The 12816-nt window shown below is 44.1% G+C and overlaps 1 non-coding gene across 1 annotated transcript; it reads left to right on the forward strand.

Annotated features, from left to right (window-relative positions):
• The first annotated feature begins 12062 nt into the window (after nt 1–12062).
• Nucleotides 12063–12174, forward strand: LOC144066446 (U5 spliceosomal RNA). Its single transcript, XR_013297611.1, has one exon. It is a non-coding gene; the product is annotated as a U5 spliceosomal RNA (small nuclear RNA).
• The last annotated feature ends 642 nt before the right edge of the window (nt 12175–12816 follow it).

The following is a 12816-nucleotide window of genomic DNA, read 5'->3' on the forward strand; positions in this document are numbered from 1 at the left end:
GCCAGCCCACCAAAAGCACGTCGAAGGCGGCGAAGGGACAGAAAACAGAAGCGTGGATGCCGGGCGGGCCTTGCTGCTAAGCTGAAACAACAACCACACCGAGCACCGCTTCCTAGTATCTTTTTGACCAACGCCCGATCCATCACCCACAAAATGGATGAGTTGGAACTTTGTATTGCTACCAACAGCTTTGTTAGAAACTGTAATATTATTATCATCACAGAAACGTGGCTACACCCGCATATCCCCGACCCTGCGGTATCGCTAGCTAGCCGAACGCTTTTTCGGAACGACCGTTCAAAAGAATTAACAGGCAAAAGCAAGGGAGGAGGACTGTGCATGTATATACATAATGAATGGTGTTGTGACAGTAGGATAATTGACACTCACTGTTCCCCGGATTTAGAGTTATTGGCAATACGGTGTAGGCCCTATTATCTACCGAGAGAGCTAACTGTCGTCATAGTAACGGCTATCTATATACCTCCGAATGCTAACGTTAACACGGCACTTAACCTCCTGCTAACGGCGGTAAACAAACAACAGCTTGACCACCCCGATGGAGTTTTTATTGTCGCTGGTGATTTCAACAAGGCGTGTTTAAAGACTGTTTTACCTAAGTTTATTCAATACGTAAATTGTAATACTAGAGGAGACAAAACTCTTGACCATGTCTATTCTAACATCAAACATGCTTATAAAGCCACTTCCCTCCCTCACCTAGCTGGATCAGATCACCTCTGCCTATCTCTCACCCCCGCTTACACTCCACTCCGGAGGAAAACAACGCCACAAATAAAGATAATAAAAACTTGGCCCGACGACGCACTCTCTCAGCTGCAGGACTGTTTTTACCGCACCAACTGGGAACTTTTTGTACACGACAACCTCCAGGACTACACGGACTCTGTACTTTCTTACATAAAAAACTGCATTGACAACGTCACTATAGATAAACGAATACGGGTTTTTCCTAACCAAAAACCCTGGATGACCAATGAGACACAGGCACTCATCAAATGCCGTAACTCAGGGGACAAGATAAAATATAGAGCTGCCAGAGCTGAGCTGAAAAGAGGCATTAAAAAGGCCAAGGCAGCATATACCAAAAAAATTGAGGAGCACTTCACAGAAAATAACCCAAAGAAGATGTGGCAAGGAATACGACATATTACCAATTACAATAACAATAATATGTCTGTTAATGCAGATGCCTCACTAGCGGAGGAATTGAACTGTTTCTTTGCCCGCTTTGAGACTGACAAATCAGACCCAGTCTCAACACCCCCACCACCACCCTGCAGCAATACACTGACGTTCCGGGAACAGGAAGTGAGACTGGTAATGCGGTCTGTGAACACCAGGAAGGCTGCTGGCCCAGACGGAGTACCTGGGAAGGTGCTCAAAGCCTGTGCTGACCAGCTGGCTGGAGTCTTCACAAACATTTTCAATAGTTCCCTGCAACAATCCATCATTCCATCTTGTCTGAAATCTGCCACCATCATCCCTGTCCCCAAAAAGCCAACCATTGGCAGCATGAATGATTATAGGCCTGTTGCCCTCACGCCTGTGATCATGAAGTGCTTTGAAAAGTTGGTAGCCCGCCATATCAGGAATACAATCCCTCCCTCAATTGACCCTCACCAGTTTGCTTATAGAGCAAACAGGTCCACTGATGATGCTATTGCCATTGCTCTTCATACAGCACTGAGCCACCTGGAACACCATGGGAACTACGTGAGGATGCTCTTCATTGACTATAGCTCAGCCTTCAACACCATAAAACCGAACATTCTGACTGACAAACTCTCCCACCTTGGACTATCCTCTTCAATCTGCTGCTGGATAAAGAACTTCTTGACCAACCGACCACAGACTGTTAGACTTGGTCCCCACCTCTCTTCCTCCATTACACTAAGCACTGGCTCCCCTCAAGGCTGTGTACTGAGTCCTCTTCTGTACTCCCTGTACACATACGACTGTACACCCACCCACCAGTCTAACGCCATCATCAAATTCGCTGACGACACCACTGTGGTCGGACTCATCTCAGGAGGGGATGAGTCGGCTTACAGAGATGAGGTCAACAATTTGTCTTCGTGGTGCTCGGTGAACAATCTCACACTGAACACCACGAAAACTAAAGAAATAATCCTGGACTTTCGCAAACACGGCACAGATCTGGCCCCACTCCTCATAAATGGAGTATGTGTAGACAGGGTCCAGTCCTTTAAATTCCTGGGGGTCCACGTCACGGATAAGCTCTCATGGTCTACAAACATCACGGCAGTGGTGAAGAAGGCTCAGAAACGACTCTATTTCCTCAGGGTACTTAGGAAGAACAACTTGGGCACCAATCTTCTGATAACCTTCTATAGAACCACTGTAGAGAGCATCCTGGCGTACGGCATCACAGTGTGGTACGCTGGAAGCACGGCGGCAGACAAAAAGGCCATGCAGAAAGTGATTAACACTGCCCAGAGGATTGTCGGCTGCTCTCTGCCCTCACTGGAAGACATTGCCAGCCCTCGTTACCTCAGCAGAGCCAAGAACATCATAGGGGACCCTTACCACCCTGGTCACAATCTGTTCCAGCTGCTGCCCTCTGGCAGACGCTATAGGTCCCACAAAGCACGGACAAATAGGCTTAAGGACAGTTTTTTCCCCACATCCATCAGAAATCTAAACTCGCGGTAACATAACACACATTCCCTTCTGCGGTAATATGAAAAGATGTTTGGGTGGTGATCTGCCTCCTACTAGCTGACTGAAGTATGGTAAGTGAAAGACAGGGAGAGGTAAGCGAGAGGTAAGCGACCTGTATCCACAACAGCAGAATGCAAAATTACAAGTCCGTAACTTACACTTATTTAGGTCTTTTGCCGAGTAAACGTAGCTTATGGAGAAGCACCATCAATTTCGTCACACGCAGTTTCTGCGTGTGATGACAAGTAGGCTTTTTGTGTTGTGATAGTGACGACAGGGCCTATGTCCGATTATTATTAAGGAGAGGGAAGTATTACTCAAACAAATCTTTAATAACTGGAGGCAATAGACAGTAACTAAAGACTTGGCGTCAAATAACAAGACCAAACCTGACGAGGGGAGACACAGGAAAGCGAGGAACGAGGCATGTGGCACATGGATCGAAGAAATGTGGAAACATTGCATGGTAATCAGCAGACAATCCGACAATGACAAAGCAGTCAGTGGGGTTTAAATAGACTGACATGATTTGACGAGACAATTAGGAACATCTGGGAAACACAAGAGGGAGGAAGGATACACCAGGGGCGGAGACATGACTCGTACGGTGTTTGTAAGGTTTTTTGGGGGTTTGTAAGGGGAATCATAATCATTTATAAGGGCAGTTATCGGCAGAGGTTGACAGGTATGTGTTTATGTTGTGTTTCATTATGTTAGGGGACTTTCATGTGACAAAATAATAGGCGATGTTGAATTAATTTCTTTCTAATGGGGTTCAGGTTTACGAAAGCTGATCGCATTCACCTTGAAAATAAAATAAAGTCCTGGCCGTTTTTCAAATGAATTCATCTGTGGTGTTGTTTTATTTAAGTATTTTTTTCTTCTTCTTTTTTCAAATTAATTTATTGTCTGAGGGTGTTTTTCTTTGTTTTTCAAATGTATTTTTGGCGTTATGTTTTTGATTTTTTTTTTCTTGTTTGTTCTTCGTTTTTATTTTTTTTTCCTCAGCCTGGCCACCAGCAGAAAAAAATAATTCAAAAATCGAGCAAACAGCAGTTATTGACATATTTGGAAGTCTCGCGTGGACTGTGTTCCCCAAATTCTAGACAGGAGGACCCGTGCTCGGGTACACACCTACTTCCATTCAGCACAGTCAAGTTTTATTCAGATATGCGGCAAAGACAGTGCGAGACAGCCCAGTCATCAAGTCACCTTAATGACAAGTATGCTTATAAGTTTCCTCTCGTATAGAATTTGAAACCCCTCTTCTTGGCCAGTCTGTAGTCAAACATTCATTTGGAAGGAAAACTTAAAGCATCACACAACAAACCTACACAGGCGCAAAGACCTTTTCAAACATTCAGTAAGAGAGCAACTTTTTTGCTCAGTTTGTTCCCAATGTTTTATTCCTAAGGATAGGAATTTCTTTTCTCATATTTAGATGTAATTTTCAATTGTTTTCACATTTTTTTTACCTGTCTTGTTCAGTTGGTACTGCATTTTCTTTTTGTTGAGAACATGCTCTCAAAGTGTATGAAACTAGAATGCAATTAAACACTTGTTGTTAATATTTGAAATAGATGACAAAAATAAAAATGGACTATATGTAATGAAATAAAAATGAATTTTCCTATTTGACTATTTTCTGTTCCTTTTTCACAATGATTTTTAGACCTTACCTGACATGTTTCGCCGTATTACTTCCGCCTTCATTAGAATGTCAAGGCATTTGCGGGACGTGTTTAAAAAACAATTAGTTTTTTTATCAAATTCCGATCTTGTGAAAATGATGCGATCGGGCCCGATTTCCGATCAATTCCGATCAGATTTTTGATCAGGAGGGATACCTCAGAAGAATATGAGAAAAGGTAACTTTTACAGAATTTTCAGGAACATTTTTTCACAGCAGTGGTAACACTTGGATGTGGGGTAGTTTGCTTCTACAAAAAAGGAACAAATTAGTAGCAGAGAATGGTTTCGATCTATTGACTTCTGGGTTATGGGGCCCAGCACACTTCCGCTGCACCACTCTGCTTCTTCTCACTTTGCATTTAACAAGCTGACTCACAAAACTAATCAATCAAATTGAAGCAGATATACTGAGGGCACGTGGTTATTCCCGCCTGCTGACGGAGCTCCTGAGGAACACCAGCGCAAGAACCTCGGTCTCGGCCGGGGACTGGCATAGCCTTGGTTAGTCCTGCTATTCACAGAGTCATCCATTATGCATTTAAAAATTTCCATTTCACTGAAAAACACGTTACGAGACATTCGGCGCCAGGATTTACAAAACAAGATACCATGTTGAATTTAAACTTGCATTTTAGCTAATAATACCCCACCGACGAGTCATTACCTTATCGTGGTGGTGGGGTTTGTGTGTCCCAGTGACCCTTGGCGCTATGTTGTCCGGGGCCGTGTACCCCTGGTAGGGTTACCCATGGTAAAGTGGTCTGATGTGAGGGATCAGACGAAGAATGGCTCAGAAGACCTCTTATGATGAGCAACATTATTGCACCATATCTTCTCTTGCCCAGACGCGGGTCACCGGGGCCACACTCTGGAGCCAGGCCCAGAGGAGGGGAGCGATCGTGAGCGCCTGGTAGCCGGGCCTACACCCATGGGGGCCGGCCGGGCACAGCCCGGAGAGGCGACGTGGGTTCCCCCTCACATGGGCTCACCACCTGTGAGTGGGGCCAAAGAAGGCGATCTATGTTATGCTAGCCGCTAGCGTACCTATGTCATGATAGCCGCTAGTGTATGTTATGCTATCCGCTAGAGTACCTATGTTATGCTAGCCGCTAGCGTACCTATGTAATGCTAGTGTTACACCCTGCATTTAATCTTAAAACACAGGGAGAAATAATCAGAACAGTGATACGTTGTTGTTTCTTCAATCCAACTTTACTGTAATGACTACAAATCTCCCATGCCTCAAGCTATGTGCTAAGACATCAATAATCGAATACCGATATTCTCTAACATGCCACACACTTGCCATATGGATCAAAGGATCAACAATCGAACACCGATACACACATCCAATCCAAACTAGTTGTACATTCTCAACATTCTATCATTGATAAATCAAACACTCTAGCATGTCACACTCTCCCCCACAAAAACAAATGTCGTCTCGACATCAGTACATTCCAAATATCTTCCCCTTGTTGGTTGTTATTCTGAACAGTCTAGCGAACTTGTCACTTCAATTCAATTCAATTCAATTCAATTTATTTGGCAAGAAAAAGCACCAGGCTAAGGGCCATGTAACAAGATCCTTCACATCCTCTTCTGTGAGCTGATACTCATGAAAACTCCAGACGGCAAGGGCCACAGTTCGAATATAATCCACAACTCATACGGTCCACGTTTACTGGATGGAAACTGTAATCACAGTCCGTAACAGTCCATGCCCGCATAATACATGTCACCCTTGTAGGCTCAAGCCTGTTGGAGTCCATACATAAAGGGTGGTTGAATGTAATATGGCTGCAGGTGTACTGACTGATGGATTAATTATTAATACAATTTAATCAAACATGGAGACATCTTTAAACATACACTGGTTACAACTTACAAGTGAAAATCACTCCTGATTCGTCTTCATCCAGGAGGATTCTCAAAAACGGTATCCTCCTCTGTCCATTTTGTCGCGCCATACTCAAAACATTTAATGTAATCTGATTCAAAACAATTGCATAAGTTAACCGAATAACACCATTAAGGTCAAAAAAACAACTGCCACGACAATCTCATATTAGATCGAAACCAAAAACACCTACGTTAGAATTTGCACAAGTAAGCATACAATGTGACCCGAGCGGATCGGAAACCAAAACAACTGTGTAAGAATTTGCAGAAGTAAGCATACAATGTGACCCGAGCGGATCGGAAACCAAAACCACTGTGTAAGAATTTGCAGAAGTAAGCATTATAATTTCTTAATAAGGTAAACAAAGCAGCCATATTTTTAAACAATAATGCGATTATCGCCCTCTACCAGAGTCCAAGTCAAAACAGCTTATGAGTCCCTTGTAGATCAACATCCTCGGCCTGGAACAAGGTGTTTCTGTTCAGTCAATAGTCCTGAAAACAATTAACTGGCCTCAAAGCAGCTGTGGGGGAAAGTGTCCTCGTACTTACTTGCTCCCAACATAAAGCACAAATTAATGTATAGCTTTATTACCTATTAAAATGCTTAATGAACATATAGAAACATCCCAGAATAAACCCAACACTAACCAAGGGACCACTCCTGGTGCCTGGTAAGCAGGTAGCAGCTGATGTGGTGACTGGGTACTATAACAGGAGGGGATACCAAGCTGATGCGTGCGTCGTGGATGTCTCTCCCTTCTTGGCCATTCGTAACTCAACGCCTCAGGTTCAGTCACAGCGGTTGGCGGAGAGGTCTCTGATAAATGATCATCACGAGGATCTTCAACAGCCAGATTTGTTCCTTCACCAGGCAGGTCCTCCAGCTGATAGTCATCTTCTGCTTGTACTGGTCCGAAAGCAGGGCCCTTCACTTCAAGTCTCTGATCCACTGGCAGTGACCTGTGCTCAGACTCCATCCCTTGGGCATCGGAGGGGCTCATAGTGAAAGTCATCTTCATTACCACTGTCTTCGTCTGTCTCTTGAAGATGAGATACCGGCTGCTGTTTATTTCTCTCCATACTTTTGTCAATTTTTCCTCCTTCTGGTGTCAGGTTTTTTATCAGGATGCACTCTTCTGGTTGTAGCACGGAGCTCCTCACTTTGGTGTCATAGTGCTTTTTACCTCGTTCTGCAGCTTTCCGTACACTCTCGGTGGCAATGGTGTACGCCTCCTCCATCTCCCGTCTCCATTTCTCCACTTTGGTCTTGTAAAACTCCATCTTGTGCATTTGCTCCCTGTAGCGTGCCAACTCACTCTCCAGCTTGTCAGTTTTGATGCGCGTTCTCTCAGCGCATCCAGTTCATCGTGATTGGCACGGGCTCCACGTGCGTCTACAAGCAGCTTCAAATTCTCCTGCTGGAGCCTCTTTATTTCTCCATCCAAGTTTTCCTGCTCGTCTGTTGTCCAGCAATTGTTCATTCCTCTCTGCTAGCTCTTGTCTAAGTCGTCTGATCTTTGTTTTTGAATCGGCAAGTTCCACCATCAGGTTTTGCTGTGTTCCCACCTGCTGCTGTTGCATGCTGGGAGGATTGACGATGGACAGTGGACTGGATGTGCCACAAAGCACACGGACCACACCTTCCCTTTCCTGAGTTAGCTCTGCTATAGTCTCTTCTCCTGGTATGGAGTTGATTGACGCAGCAGCTGTCTCATTTGCATCTAACACTGAACAACACATCTGTAAGGAAGGCAGAGTCAAAGGGGACATTTCCTCGTTTATGGTTGACACTCGTCCCGCAGGGGCAACTACTAGCCATTTAAAACGGGCTTCTCTTAGTGGTCTGACTCCTCGGATTTTACATCCATCTTGGAAATGTTCTCCACTCCCACACCGATAACAGTGTGTGCATTTCACATCTCGCCATCCCTGCTGACAAGCAAAACACCTCCTTGGGACATAGGCAGGGCGGCTAGTGTTCCAGTGGGGTGCTGGGGGCTGGCTGTAGCAATTCTGTTGAGCAGAAGGTGGCTGGGGGTCCCTAACTGGTCTTCTTACTGAGGGTGGGGGGTAGGACTGAGGCTGAAACGTAGACTGCTGTAGTGTCTCTTTAATCTGAGCTATCTCTGCACTGAGATCTTTAAGAGAAGCAACACTTGCCTTAAGTTTAGTCAACTCCGCTCGTACCTCAGGGGACACTTTTGGTTTTTCTTCTCCTGGGCAATTGGTAGGTCGTAGGTCTTCTGACTGCACCTTGCTAACATGTGTCGCTGCCTGTGGGGTACTAAACTTCTTTTTATTTCTCCTTTCCGTTTCATTAGCACAGGCTACATTTAACCGCTCTGGCAAAAGCTCATCTGAAGTCTTACAGTCCAGCAAGAGATGATGCAAATCTACCCGAACACTGTCACTCTGGAGACCAGTGAGTATCGTGTGCAGGCACATACCCTGGACTAAACTTGGGTCGTGCTGGAGTCCTGATTCTGATTCTCGGGATGCAAACAGTACCTTCTGCCTAAGACCTAAGACTCGCATTAAGAAACTTTGAGGAGTCTCTTTGATATGCTGCACTTCTGAAGCTAACTGTATATAGAGTTCGGTAGCACTCCTCTCCTGAAAATGAGCGCGTAGGATGCGTTTGAGTGTGGGAAGAGTGAGGTTAGGTTTTTCTTCCAAGTAATTACGTAGCTGCAAACTGCGGGAGATAACTCTGATAACTGCATCAATGATTTCCACATCTAGGTAAACCCTATTCAGTCCATTTTCAATTTGATGAACAAGGCTGGAGAATGTCAGCTTGTCCCTCTGGCCTGGTTCACTTATTTGGCCAGCAATTTTGAAGTTCTTGCGCCAGTATGAGCTTGGCTGGGGCTGGAGAGACACACACCCCTGAGGGTCCGCAGCATCTGGTAGCTGGGGCAAAGTTATTGGAGTCTATTCCAATCTTGATCCTTGTTTTTCGTTTTCATCTCTTTTGACTTCATGCTTCATCTCTGATATTCTATCTTTCAGTTCCAACAATTTAGACATGCCTTCATCCTCTAGTTCTTCTCTTTCTAGGTACTTCACAATGTGAGCCACTAATGATAGACGCGATTTCCGTTTAACACTTCTTAATATGTTAAGAAAATCACATATTTCCAGTAGGTTATTTTCCGTCAGGTTGTTCAATGTTCCTACCACCTCTTCGAGTAACTGTTCCATTTTGTTGACGATGTAGGAGTTCTGTTGACTGTACAGGAGTGAACTCTGAACTGGCACGTCTTTACTGTCCCTCTGATGATCTCGTATTGGCCTCAGATGACAAGTGCTCAACCGCCAACTTCCAGTTCTTCTTAAACAGCAACACCTCCTCTCACTGCCATCTGCCTGGTTTGTAGTGTTTGAGGGGATTTAGCTGGCTCAGAATTCATTGAGCAGGTCATGGACACTGGACATCTGAACAGCAATCCCAGCGGTGCCTCCAAATGTTACACCCTGCATTTAATCTTAAAACACAGGGAGGAATAATCAGAACAGTGATACGTTGTTATTTCTTCAATCCAACTTTACTGTAATGACTACAAATCTCCCGTGCCTCAAGCTATGTGCTAAGACATCAAATTTCGAATACCGATATTCTTTAACATGCCACACACTTGCCTTATGGAACAAAGGATCAACAATCGAACACCGATACACACATCCAATCCAAACTAGTTGTACATTCTCAACATGCAATCATTAATAAATCAAACACTAGCATGTCACACTAGCCGCTAGTGTTTGTAGTTAGATTGATTGATGAAATTTACGAGTCAGCTTGTCTGATAACCAGTAAGAACTAGCTGAGTGGCGCAGCGGGAGTGTGTTGGGCCCATAACCTAGTGGTCAATGGATCAAAACCATCCTCTGCTACTTACAATCATTTGCTGTTTTGCAGAAGCAAGATACCTCAGTTTCAAGTGTTGCAGTTGCTGTGAAAAACTGATCTTGACAATTATTAATTCTGTAAATTAATAACTCACTTCACATTCTTCATAAGGATGCCCACCGATCAAAAATCGTATCAGAATTTATTGGAAATCGGGCCCGAATGCGTCATTTTCAGATGATTGGAATTGGGTAAAAACAAGATTTTTTAATGTATTGAATGACATTTGGGGCTGCCCGGTGGCCTCACAGCTCTTGGGTTCTGGGTTCAAGACCAGGTCGGTCCACTTGTGTGGAATTTGCATGTTCTCCCCAGGCCTGCGTGGGTTTCCTCCGGGTACTCCGGTCTCCTCCCACATTCCCAAAACATGCATGGTAGGCTGATTAGACATTATAAATTGCCACTAGGTGTGAGCGTGAATGGGTATTAACTCATTAGCTGCCATTGACGGGGAGAGATGTCCAATCCATTTTGACTGCAAACCATCCGTTCAAATTGGATTGGATGCCTCTCGTTGTCATTTGGAGTGAAATAGGATCACTTGCTCTGGCAGATAATGAGTTAAGATAGCAAGTAACAAAATGGTCCATAAAGGTCAAGCTAAAATGATCTGACACATTTGTAGGTTAAAAAAATGTAAATAAAGTAAAGAAACAAAAAGGTGTTTTAATTTTATGAACCTAAGATGAAAAAAAAACATAAAGGTCTGATTTTGGTTGTGCAGGAGCGGCAACCGCTGAGTCAAGTGCACGGCATCGTACGAGGCGAGTGTCTCAAATGCTATTAGAAATTGCACAAACAACATTCATTCATTCCTTTTCTGAACTGATTTATCCTCACTAGGGTTATGGCGGGTGCTGGAGCTTATTTCAGCTGACTTCGGGCCGGAGGCGGGGGACACCCTGAATCGGTGGCCAGACAATCGCAGGGCACGAGGAGACGGACAACTGACACTCATACCTAGGGGCAATTTAGTGTCCAATCAGCCTACCATGCATGCTTTTTGTTGGAATGTGGGAGGAAACCGGAGTACCCTGAGAAAACCCACACAACATGCAAACTCCACACAGTTGGACCGACCTGGATTTGAACCCATGACGGCCAGTACCATCAGAGGAGGGGATTAAGGCCGCCCTTCGAGCGCAAGGAAATTGGCTGGACGTGCACCATCTACCCAATTTAGTCTTGCTGCCGAGGTGACGTCGGACTGTCAACAACACGCCTGCTGAGGACGCGGGGGTGATTGGAGGCAACCTGAGGAAGGCCATAAAAGGAGGCAGAAAAAGGCAGCTTTTGGCTCTGGCTGAGGAGAAAGGACAGGAGCTAGGGAAAGAACAACTAACCCCAACAACGGCTGCAGGAGGTAACAGCTATTAGCTGCAGCTGGTGATAGGGAGACGTCTCTCTCACTGCTCTGCCACAAGGAGATGTTCCAGGATTAAAAGAGCGAAACATCAATGAATGGTGGTTCCTGGCTAAAGACCCTGCAGCTGACCCGTGGGCACCGGAGGAGGTGCGGCAGGCAGCAATGCCGAGCCGGAAAAACATTTAACTGTACTTCAACTCACTACACCCGCATTAAGTCCAACCCATTTACACTCAAAGGATGTATGTATGCCCTGCTTTACATTACATCACAACGATGCTCAAATCCCCTGGCTGCCTAATGCAACGTGATTGGCTGCATAATATAGCTATTCCCACGTGATTGGCTGCATAATAGAACTGCTGCAACGTGATTGGCTGCTCAATAGACTAGAAGCGCCCACTAGTTTGTAGTGCTTTAGTCTGTGTTAATAAACTGCTATTGCGGATATAGGGCTCGTTTTGTCAAGTTATTAACAGTCCACTCTGGTTTCTCTTCAGATCGAATAAATCTTTCGCCTTTTACTAGATTTCCGTGGGGAAGAATAGTAAGAGTTTTATTAAATTTGTTGATGCTCTGCGTCAGCAGAGCTTCCCCTCACTGTCAAATTATAAATTATTTATACTATCTGCATGGATCTTGAAAATGTTTAATATTTCTCTCCCTGGATTTTTATTTATCTTCATTCTCAAAACATCTAACATTCTTAAATGTAGTAGTGATACATTAACACGTATTATGTCAATTTATTAATCAACACTTTTCGATTTTAAACCCACTGTTTAGTTCCTTAATGTTCTAACTGATATTACACCGAAGAGGCGTTTTTTATGTAGAAAGCTTCCAGATGTTCATGTCCCTGTTTTAACTTCGTACTTTTTAAAATGATTACTATTTGTATTTAAATTTTTTGAAGCATTAATTTGTTAGAGATTTGAAAATTGTGATTTGTAGAGTAGTGGTAGTTGTATTTTGATTTGTGCCTTTGTTCAGACCTTTTTTGTTTAAAGTCATCTCGACAAAGTAAGGACAAAGCATTATCACAAGATTTAAAATTAGTACTCTCTACCCCCCAATGAATTTTCTCGCATTTTTTAATGACTGCACATCCATGTTCTGCACAACACTAGATTTTAGTAGCAAAGTGCAATTCCAACCAAAGAAACAACAGGAACCGTGAGGGTGGATGGGCTCCATAGTCAGGTAGGTTACAACTTGTAGTATTACTCCCACT

The sequence above is a fragment of the Stigmatopora argus genome, chromosome 20 (assembly GCF_051989625.1).
Source record: "Stigmatopora argus isolate UIUO_Sarg chromosome 20, RoL_Sarg_1.0, whole genome shotgun sequence".
In the NCBI taxonomy this organism is placed as follows: Eukaryota; Metazoa; Chordata; class Actinopteri; order Syngnathiformes; family Syngnathidae; genus Stigmatopora; species Stigmatopora argus.